The sequence below is a fragment of the Dipodomys merriami genome, unplaced genomic scaffold (genome assembly GCF_024711535.1).
Source record: "Dipodomys merriami isolate MVZ:Mamm:240054 unplaced genomic scaffold, mDipMer1.0.p SCAF_372, whole genome shotgun sequence".
In the NCBI taxonomy this organism is placed as follows: domain Eukaryota; kingdom Metazoa; phylum Chordata; class Mammalia; order Rodentia; family Heteromyidae; genus Dipodomys; species Dipodomys merriami.
The window spans coordinates 53,783-66,335 of NW_027205293.1; positions in this window are offsets into that span (position 1 = coordinate 53,783).

Sequence of the window (12,553 nt, forward strand, 5' to 3'; positions counted from 1 at the left end):
CTTCTGATGGAGGAATGATGAAGTAGTTTTTTCTCTACCTCAGGGTCTTCTTATCTAGTATCAAGGATTCCTTTGCTTTGTTCCTTCCTTCTCCTCTTTCAGCTTACAGTTGCTTTTAATCCTGAATTCCTATGCTTTCTACAGTGTTAAAGAAACAGAGTTGCTATGAATTCTGGGCAATAAAGGACTGATTACAACAATACAACTTTGAAAAATTGTAGGATAATCTGAATAGTATCAACAAGTCATAGATCAGCCTGAGAAAGTACTGGCACAAGTAGATGTTACCACAGGATCTGTGAAACTAGTTAAATTTAGCTGCTGTACTGGGACCATAAAGAAGGGCTGGAAGAGAAGACTGTACATAATTGTAACTTTGGATGATGTTTGTTGGAAGGGTCAGCAGTTGTTAAGCAGAAGTAGATTATGAGGAAGCTGGAATCCATTTCCCTTCTGCATCTTTCCTTTCCAACTCCAAAACACTTTCCTTCAGATTATAGTTCCCCACTATTACATTTCAAATCTAAAAATGAATTTCTCTCCTGATCAAGTCAAATCCAGAACCATACTGGAAGGAGATTCTAGGAAATCCATGGCTAGCTTGGTTAGACAAAAACAATGCGATTATCCTACAGCATCCCTATCATTCCCCTATATTACACCAACATTTATAAAACTGGCCTGAAATTAATCATAATTTGAGTATGCCATATTTTTCTGATTAGAACTCAGATAATGCACTGTTTAAATGTCCTTGAGTTTAAACTAAAAAAAGAGAAAAACATTGGATTTCAAGCAGAACAATAAAGAAGCAGACTTGAGGTCTGAAGTATTATTTTAGATGCAGTATATAAAGAATCTTGGGGTTTTATTAGTCTCAAATTCGGAGAAAATGTATTTGGGGAAAATTTAGAAGCAGGGAGATTGGAACTATTTGGCAATCTCTTATAACTATCCAAGTGTGTGGTAGTGGTGTTGTGGAAAATTGGAAGGATATAAAAATAGTTGAATGAGACAGGAAGAATGGATTTGCTGATAATAGGAGAGTGGAAGTTTCTCTACAGACTAATATAGTAGATTCCACTGCAAGACATACAGTTATTTTAGTACATATAGTAGGAAAAAATCATAAATGTAATCCAGTATGAATGAAAACTAATTCCAGAAAAGTGGCGGTAATTTATATAGTATACTATGCAAAATGTAATTTCCATATTCTTTATAATGGCTGTTTTCTGCAGCTGAGTGGAGGAAAGAAAACAGTTAACAGTTTGAGGTAAATTTCTTCTGCTGTTAGGTAATCAATTTTAGTACCACTGATATCATTTTAGTATACTATGACTTTTTCAGTTTCCCCCCCCCCCCATCTCTCTTTCCCTTAATGTCTCTGTTCTCAGACTTGTGGAGAAACATGTGTGAGGGAGGGGTGGTCTTCTTCTTGGGTGATCTTCGCATCAGCAAGAACTGGATTCTGTAACTTCTAGCATTATCTTCCAGCATAGGAAGGTGTGGTGGTTTTCCTTACTGATTGTCTTCCTGAAGGCATGACTAGACCTTGAGGTCTGACTGAGCATTTTCTAATTCCGTTTTTTGGATGCTCTCTTTGTCTTTCTACACAAATGCCACTTTTGTCCCTCATTATAGAAGATCTTTGCAGCCACTCAGGGACATTTGAGAACTTCTGGATCTTTTTATATCATGGAAAGGCATGCCATATTGGAAACAGTGAGGAGGCGTAACACCAGCCTTAAAATCTGACAGTTCCTCAGATATTTTGCTCAACACAAACGTCCCCTTGAGAAACTCAAACATCACATTTCTTTACAGTTCCCTCCCTCTTGTCTACTTCCAATACCAAACTCAAAAGTTTCCTACTTCAGGGGCTGGGAAGTTGGCTCAGTGGTATAGCGCTTGCCTTGCATGCCTGAGGCCCTGAATTCGATTCCTCAGCACCACATAAGCAAAAAGAAAAAAGCCAGAAATGGTGCTGTGGCTCAAGTGGTAGAGCGCTAGCCTTGAGCTGAAGAGCTGAGGGACAGCGCTCAGGCCCAGAGTTCAGGCCCCACGACCGGACCAAAAAGAAAAAAAAGTTTCCTATTTCATTTTGTCTGACAGCAACTTGTTCTTTTGTCATATTATTAATCATTATTTTAAAAATGTTTGTATAAACACTGAGCACAAATAACTCCAGGCTTGACTATCAAAACTACTAGTAATCATGGTAGATTGAGAAAATCTTTTTATCAAACAGTAAGATTTCAGCTGGGTGCCAGTAAATCACACTTGCCATCCTAGCTACTCAAGAGGCTGAGATCTGGAGATCATGGTTCAAAAGCAGCCCAGGCAGAAAAGTTTGTGAGACTCAATCCAGGAAAAATATGGACTGTAGGCATGGCTCAAGTGGTAGAACACTAGCCCATCAAGCAAGCAAGCTGCACAAATATGAAGCTCTGAGTTCAAACTCTACTATAACCCTACCCCAAAAAAATAAGATTATGAAAAGGTAAGATGAATTAATGCATAAATTTTATATGTAAAACTAAACATACTCAATTGCTATTCAAGATTATGGCTGTCATATAACATTACAAGTGAGAAGGTTAGGAAATCTGTAGAAAACTGAAGGGTTGAAATGAAGAGTACATTAGGCCTTAGCTCTAAAAATATCCTAGGCCTGGCTTTAATAGTTTTGATGTTATAACACCTAGTATTCTACTTTTTAATATAAAACATCATTTTCTATTCAGGCCCAGTTTTGCTCCCCAGATCATGTAAAATAGAGATGGAAAGAGTTTCTGTGTTGCATTTTCATTTTGAACAATGCATGAAGTCTTCCTTTGGACCACAAAAAATCCTGCAAAAATAAAGACATAATAGAAAAAGAAATAAGCTTTTAAACTTTATTCCCAAGCTATTTAATTAAAACATTTATCAGGAAACATGTCACTACATTTACAAAAAGAATAGCAGTCACCTATTTAAAAACTTTGACATGGAGTCTATACATTCAAGCAGTGCGCATTTTGACATTTACATGGTACATAAAACACATGCCCAGAGAATACAGTAGTAATAATCAACACCAGATTCTAAAAACAGCAATTAGATATTCTCTTCCTTCTGCCTACTTTGAAGTTTTTTTCTTGTTGACATTTAATGATTCTGCAGGTTTACTAGTTTCTTTTTCTTATTCAAGTTCAATTAAATTGAGCTGAAATATTTAAATGGTCAGAAATCCATCTGAATGAACAGAGCTAAGGGATTACAACAACATCATTTCGTTTTGGAAAAAGTATGGTTGTCTTGGAATATTAAAAAGCATAATAAAGAGGATTCTTGAGGTCTCTCCAGTTGACCTTTGTGATTCTGTTATAAGCTTGGCAAAACTTCCAGTTTCTGAGGGATTATAGGGAAACTAGAGATACCTCTAAAGCAATAGGTCTCTTTGACTTGGGGAAAGCCTCCTATTACCTCAGAGACAAATTTAGAAAAGAAAAGAGAAAGGCATTGGAATTCTCATTATTTGTTAGCACAGTGCTGCTTAGGGATTGGGTTAGCCTGACTAGATGCCTTCCCCTGACATGCCTTCCTCAGCAAGAGATAGCTACTGTGATTACACTTGCTATTGTTTGTCTCAGAAAGGCATTCATCCCCAGAGACACATTCGTTCCTTCCAAATGATTTCTAAAAACAGACAAAAAACATAAATATAGATATCCCAAATGTGAAAGGCCTCAAGAAAGCTATGCACTAGTATTTTCTGGGAAGGACATGGATAATATGAAGATTAATTTTCAAAAATATAAAAGAAGATTTTGATGAGGAGACACAGGGAGCCACTTGGTGCAGAAATATACCAGGCTAACTGTTAAATTAACATTGTAGATTAATTCACATCATACAATTCGTTCTTGTTCAGGTTAGAGCACCTATGCTTCTAAATATGTGCCTAACCTACTATATTGCTTTCTGGTAAGAGACTCCTAGCAAAAATTGATTTGAGACCTTGGTCAAAATTGTCTTACCTCAATAGATTCCTTTTTGGGTCCATGTCATTTAATATGATTTTCAACAAAAAACATTATACTGGATTTGGTGGAAATGAAGGTTGATTGGCGAGAGGGATAGATTGATGTCTCTTCCTCCTTGTTTTGCCAGCATCTGTCTGACATGCAGTTTATATGTGACAAGGCATTTCTTTAGGCAGAGGTGGCTGTTGCCCACATTGTTTTGTACATAGATAAAAAATATATCCAATTGTTCCTGTCTCTCACTTAAATAATGATCTCAATATGCAGACGCATATGACATGCCCATTAATTAGGTTTAAGTGTCAGTAGCAGCTCATCATTTTAAACTGGTTGACAGAGATAAAATTATTTTCAGAGTCTAAAAATGTGTCTTGTCTTTCAACTGAATTAATTCTCTTGAGGAATATTGTTGCCTTCAACACGAGAGTTTTCTAATAATACATGAAGCTATACAAATTTATACTCCTTTCCTGGAGTTTCACCACATGCTTGACACTATGGTGCATTTATTTTTAGGAAGCGAAATTATCCCCTTAAATATAAAAAAAATCATCCCAGTGTGAGGAAAGTAAATGAACAGGCATGCAAGGGCCAGAAGAGTCCCACAGAGAGGGAAATATAGGGCTGGGCTTGTGTTTTCTGGACAATTTTGATTAATCAGCAACTAAAAAGACTCCAAATTAGAAGTCCTGCGGAGACTGAAAACAGTCTGTCTGACATACTACTGTAGCTAATTTGCTTGTGTTAGGAAAATAAAGCATAATTATAGACAAAGTTAATAGGGATAGCCATTATCAGCTTAATTAAATGCTTTTGGTGACATTTTGCAAATTATTTTTCAGTTGGCACTGTGAAGATAGAAGAAGCCAGTGAAGTCAACTGACCATTCAATGTTGTTCTTTACTGATGTTGCAGCTTTCTGAGAGCAAATGATCCCAGAGAAAGGCTTGCTTTGCCCTGAACGAGAACACCATGTATTTATTCCTTTTACTAGGAACTCCTCTTTCTCCTTTAATAGTCAAATGTACATGGTGTTCCTTCTTCTATTCTTCATTAACTTGAATGTAGTCTATGTTCACACATCTCCTGGCTCATCTTTCTATAAAAATATATTATTCTAATTTAGTTAGGCTGCTTCAGGTTTTTAAAAAAATATTTTTATTACCCAAGTAGTTATACAAACAAGTTGCCATTCAACAAAGCAGTCTATGAATATGGTGTGTCTTGACCAATGTCACCACTTTCAACATTCCTCACGTTTCTTAATTTTGTAGGATATGTATTGAAATCTGTTTGCCTTTTAACAAAGCAGTTGCATCTTCATCTGTGCCATCACTTCAAATTTTCACCCTCTTTGACCCTCCCATTCCCTTATATCTCTCAATTCTGTGATATATACAATGAATTCTTGCCCACCTTCTCTTCCTTACACCTTCATTCATCTACCCCTCCCCAATCCCTCTATTCCCCCTCTCCACTTAGAAGTACCTATTTTCTGGTCCTTATTTTGTAGGTTTTGAGTCTTTTAAAAAAGTTATACTATTTGATCTCTACATAGAGTCTATTATTCTTCAGTTAATTCATCTGTAACTGCTGGTATAATACTCAGTGTGTTTACTTAGAGATATATAGGTACATTCTAGCTACCACAGGTTTTTAATAATCACAGATGTTTTAAGTACAGGTTACCATCCACATATGTGTTTTTCACTTCCATTGATTGGGGCAATCAGGGATGGATAATATTTCATCTGTATGAAACATGTACAATCTGTGTTTCTTGCCATTATTCCATAATCTATCTATCTCTATCTATCTATCTATCTATCTATCTATCTATCTATCTATCTATCTATCTATCTATCTATCTATCTGTGTATCTGTGTATCTGTTTATCTTTCTAATATAAGAAGCATTTATAAAAAAATTTCATTTTATTAGGCATGATAAGCAATTTAGAGAGATTTTTTAAGTATGCAGGAGGTTATGCATTCATTATATGCAACCTCTACATTATTTTACATAAGAACCTTGAGCATCTGTGAATATTTTGCATGTGAAGGAATTGCTAAAACTTTTAATTCCCTAAAGAAGCCAGATGCTGAATGACCAGTATGCTTCCCCTTCATGACCATTGGTTCATTTATACTTTTCATTGCTAATCGTTTACATGTTCTTCCTTTTCTAGGTACAGATCTGAGTATATAACTGAATTAGTTAGATAATGCATACTTGACCCCATTGGACAAGTTTGTCATGCTTAATAACTTCAGATGCTTGTTACCACAGATAGCTTGGCTGTCTGTACAAAGGACAGAGAATTCTCTCTGGCCTTTAAAAAGACCTTTTAAGAAGCTCTGAAAAGCCCTCCAAAGTATGATAGATTCCTCTTTAGTATACAAAGATATGATAGGCTATGATGTTTCTCATGTTTTAGATCCTTAAACTGGGAACACCATAAATCTAAAATCAATAGCCTCAAGATAAAGTATCATTAACCAAGAAATGTAGCTCAAAACACCAGGTAATATGTTGAGAGGACAGTATCAGTGAATAATAAAGTCAAAACGACACATTGGCAATCACAGCCCTAATTATCTTGTCTAACCATATTCTACCACATCTGAGTTCATGGGAGAGACTAAGGCTAAGGAGAATTGACTAAGTATTTTGCTACCAATTTATGAGGTGGTTTTGCAATATATGTTTTCTGTGGCTAAATAATAATACTGTTCTTTAAAATAGAATCTACATGTCACAAAAATTATATAATTTATATAATGATTTAATGTAGTTCTTAGCACAGTACATTATTGTTAAGATTGTTCAAACTCCAGGCACACTACTCTGCTTCACAGATTAATAACTTGTTAATTCCAAATGCAAAACTATTAGATGCAATATTACCAGTTAAATGCCTTTGTTTCCATTATTGTTATACATTGTTTTCCTTTTTCAATGGTATTGGAGATTGAATTCAGTGTATGCTAGGAAATTCTCTACCATGTGAGAGATGCCCAAACCCTATTGTTCGTATTTCTGTTTGTTTTCTCTAAAGAGATACAGCCTTACTAATTTTGCCTAAGCTGACCTCAAACTTGGAATCCTTCTGCCCCCACATCCCCAATAGCTAGGATTACAGGTGGTATAATTACAGCTGTGACTCATTTTTTTTCTTTTCTTTTTTTTGTCAGTCCTGGGGTTTGTATTCAGTTCTGGGGCACCCGTCCTCCAGCTTCTTTAGCTCAAGGCTATCACTCTACCATTTGAGCCACAATGCCACTTCTGGCTTTTTCTTTTCATGTGATATTGAGGAATTGAACCCAGGGTTTCATTCATGCTAGACAAGCACTCTACAACTAAGCCACACTCCCAGCCTGCTTGTGATTCTTTTTATCACCAACTATTATCGACTTTATACCTTCTTTCCTCTTTTTTTCTGGTGACATGAGGTAAAGCAGAATGATGTTTATTGACACTAAATGATTGTTTTCCTTTAACTATATCCTTAAATAATAATGGTAAAACAAACTGTGTGTGTCTGGGTGAAAATAAAATCTTTAATTCTTTATTTATTAATATTAATATTGTTTCTATGTTAGTTGCTGGGAGCATATTAACATATGATCATGTAATCTGTTGTTTTAATGTGAAGTAATATTACACACTGATGTAAAAATTCTTCACATTATTTAATAGTATGGTAACCTATTGGTTAAATATAATTTCTAGCTCATCAGTTTTGTACATCAAACCTACACAGGATCTTATAGTTGAAACTTCTACAGTGTACACATGAATGATTGCAATTCTTCTCACAAGTCAACAGAAATAAAAACAGAATAGTAAGTAGGTTCACATGCAATACAACAAAATATATTTAAAATTAAAAATCACATAGTATAGGAAGTAATACCCTGGTATATTTTTGTACTTTGAAGGCTATAGATAATTTGCATAAATGAGCATGGTTTTGTTCTAATGATCTGTTTATGGATTCAAGAGGTTAGTCTTGTTTTAAAAGCATATAATTAGAGTCTGAGGAACTAGTTAACATATTTAGCCAAGCATTACAGGGCTTTAGGGTACATTAACAATCAACATGATGCACGTGTGAAATATCACTGCCTGGATACTTAAAACATAAGCTATATTTTTTAAAAGAAGTTTTAAAAACAGTTCTGTTGTTTATCTGGTTAAAATGTACACCTTGAGTTTGGTACCATGTTTGTGCTAGTATTTCTTCTCATTAAAGTGGAAAATTTCTACAAATTTTAGTTTGAATAACATATGTTTTATTTTGGACTAAGATTTAAGCCCAGGAGAACACTGAAAAAGGTGATTTTGATTAGTCCCTCTGAGGAAAAACAGTTTAGCCTCCATGTATTTAGCATTACATGTACACTTATATTTGTATTTATCTTAGAATTCATAAACTTTCCTGTTCTTATTACCTAAAGTGCAAAGGTTTTCACAATATTAAGAACTTTCTTTGATTGGCGGGGGGAATGTAGTTGAGGAGGTGGGAGGGAAGGGATAGTAGGGGAAAAACAAAGGAAGAGGCAACAATGCTTGATAAGAAATGTACTCATTACCTTTCTCATGTAACTGTAACCCCTCTGTACAGTATTTTCACAATAAAAAACTTATTAAAATGATTAGAAACAAATAGACATGACAACATGTCTATTCTATTTGGAACCTGTATGTACTGAATACATCAAGAGAAATGCAAGGATTATAATGCCTAGCCACACACCATACTTTGTTTCTTACTTTCCACAGGATAATTAAAATGGTCAGAAGAATTCTATAGATAATTAAGGTCATTCTCAATTGGAGAGCCTAATTGTATTTGTGTCTAGCAAGTGGGTTCATCAATGAGATGAAAGATTTTGGCTTAAAGCAAGTGCCACTGAGTGACTTGCTTAATGAAATAACTACAGTAGATAAAATACTAGATTAAGAAGTTTCCCTGAAGTAAGAAACTTACAATTTAGCTGTACTAGGTTGATAACAATGACAAGTAATCTGTGTATGATAAACACTGATTAGGTTGTACCTAGATCTTACACATCATTGTCATCAGAAGCTTTGCATTGTCTGTCTACTTCTTTTCATATAAATTTTACCAAAAAGTTGACTGGGCTTAGGAATGTATGTTGTGTAAAACAAGATGACTTTGATCAGCTTAAAGTACTGGTCTATGACAATCTATACTATAAGTGTGCTCCTAGACATTAAGTGGTTAAAAAGTCATAATTTGGAAAAGAGGTTTTAATTATCCTTGAACTATAAATAGGTTTAATTAATCAGACGGCAAGAAATGTAAAGAACATTTTAGTGTAAAGGGATGGAGAAAGAAGGAAAGATGTTTGATGTGTTGGGAGTTGTACCTTCTGTGATTTAGTAGTGAGGGATGACCTGCAATGTAGCATTCACGAGGTCTTATATGATTTTGTACATCAAACTAAGAAGTTTTAGCCTTCCTTTGTAAGACATTGTGCAATCATGTGCCATATCTTGTACTATATTGGCAAGTCTCAAAGTACTTTTATTCATGACTTACCTTTCTCAAATATTTTATACTAGCTGTATTGTTAAAGGACTATGAAATTAATTTGCTGAAATATAAAATGCTGTGACAAGACAAAAGGCTTCAAGTTTTTTTTTCTGTTAAAATATTGTTTACTTGAGATACACATTGGTAAAATAATAATAACCTTAACCATTTGATGAGTTGGCTATAATTTTATTTTAATTTTATGGTAACTTTTCTCTTTAATAGAAATTATACATGTATAAATACTACAAATGTATTGGATTTTCTGCAATTTAACAAGGCAGCTTATGTGTACAATGTGTCTTGATCTGTGTCACCAAAATTCAATTCACAACCTAAAATTAAGTAAGGGGAGGGGTGGGCGAGAATGTTGAAAGGGGTAACATTGATCAAGAGGCACTATATTCATAAACTGCTTTGGTGAATGGCAACTCCTTTGTACAAGTATTTAAAGATAATAAAGATAATACAAATATTCAAAAATACTACAAATGGTACATTAATCAGGAATGAGAATTAACAACATTTAAGACACTCCAGAACTTCTATTCTGAGAACCTTTCTTTAGGTTTATTTCTCATTCATTTTTTTACTCCACTCCTAGTAGAATTCTTAGACTTTTGTATCATCTTTCACTTCTTTGTGTGTGTTGATTTTAAATTCTGAGTTTGTCTGAGATTCTGTGACTGCGTCAGCCTGCTTGTCCTTAGGAAATTGCAGACATTGCAATTTCACCAAACTTACTTTTTTCTTTTAAAATATTTTTTAAAATTTTATCATTAATATCATAAAAATTTCACTCATACTTATTGACAGTAGTATAAATCTATGTGCCATGTGAACAAATTACACAGGGAGGGGGCGTATTTTACCTACTATTTTCTGCTTCCAAGGTGACTGTATTTGGGCTATTGGAAATAAGGAGTTTCTGACTGTATTTTCCAGTCTCTTTTCTTTTTTCCAACTACAGGCATCAGTCTTTCTTTTTTTCTTTTTACTAACTTTATTAAAAATATGCAATATAGTCTGCCTCAGTGAATTATTTCTGATGTTTGTAGTGCTTTTATTAAAATGAGATTTTTGGGGGGGGGTCGGTTGTGGGGCTTGAACTCTGGGATTGAGTGCTGTCCTTCAGCTCTTCAGCTCAAGGCGAGCGTTCTACCACTTGAGCTACAGCACCACTTCCGGTTTTCTGGTGGTTTATTGGAGATAGGAGTCTCAAGGTCTTTTCTGCCCGGGCTGGCTTTGAACTGCGATCCTCAGATCTCAGCCTCCTGAGTAGCTAGGATTACAGGCGTGAGCCACCAGCACCTGGCTTAATAAGCATTTTTTATTGTGAAAATACTGTACAGAGGGGTTACAGTTACATGAGCAAGGTAATGAATACATTTCTTATCAAGCATTGTTGTCTCCTCCTTTGTTTTTCCCCTATCATCCTTTCCCTCCCACATCCACAACTACACTCCCCCCCCACCTAAATTGTAAAGTTCATTTTTCAGCATAGTGTCTTGTACATCTAATTGTTGCAATTGTATCCCTATTTAAACATTTTGATTTTTCCCTTCCCCTCCCCAAATTATACCAACATCAAATACAGTGAAAACGGGTTATACCGTGGGGAGGGACATAAAAAGCAGCAAAAAAATCACATAGTACCTTATAAATATGTTAGAAACAAGATCAAGAAAGAATGAAAGAGAGAGAGAGAGAGAGAGAGAGAGAGAGAGAGAGAGAGAGAGAGAGAGAGAGAGAGAGAGAGAGAGAGAGAGAGAAAACACCTGTGTCCCTATCTTGGGGTTCATTTTGCTTAACTTCATCTTATCTGGTCATATGTATATAGCTTTTGACCTTTTCCACTTGTCCCAGACATATAGTAAACATTGCAAATAAGGGAAACCATGGGACCTGTTTCTTTGGGCCTGGCTTACTTTTTTTAATATAATTTTTCCAAGTCTTTCCATTACCTAACAAATGGGGCAATGACATTCTTTCTGATGGAGGCATAGAATTCCATTATATATATATATATATATATATATATATATATATATATATATATATATATATATATATATATACTATAACCCTACTGTATTGTTGGTGTGAGTATAAACTTGTTCAGCCACTTTGGAAAGTAGTGTGGAGGTTCCTCAAAAGACTCCACATAGAGCTCCCCTATGACCCAGCAATCCCACTTTTGGCCATTTACCCAAATGATCACAAACAAGACCATACTAAAGCTACCAGCACAACTATGTTTATTGCAGCATTATTTACCATAGCTGAGATATGGAACCAACTTAGATGTCCCTCAGTAGATGAAGGCCTCAGCTTTTCTATAGTATATTTATTTACACTGATCTTACATAGAAGTTCACAATTCAATATAATTATTTTGGCAGGAGTAGATGGAACACTGTAGTTTTAGTGATAGGGACATGAACAAATTCTAAATATGAAACGTATTCTTAGTCCTGTGGAGGACAGGACTGTGTATAGGGGGTGAATGTAAACCCTCTTATCACAAAAGGCATAGTGCAGGTTCTTCTTGTGGGCAGGAATTGGGCCTAATCTTTATTTGCTTTTCTCAGAATTTTAAACTAATGGATGTTTGGTACTGGTCGAATCAATGCAAGAATAGAATTATTAGGAAGGAGGGTCTTGCCTGTCAGAGCCACTTATACAAGTCTCAGATGAAGAGTGACAGTTTGGGATTCTGCCCTAGCATAGATCACATGACTATGGATCAGGACATTTTAGCTGCTGTACACCACTGATGACTGAGGCAGGGTGGTGATCCATACAGACACTTTGTGCTGTCAGTCATTTTCCTCCTCTTCATTTGTGGTCATGTGCCTATGGTTCCTCAAATTTTTCCATTATCCACATCAAGTGCTCTATTTTACCAGCACCCATCTATACATTAACACTGGTAAGCATTCTAAGTGTTAGATAAATT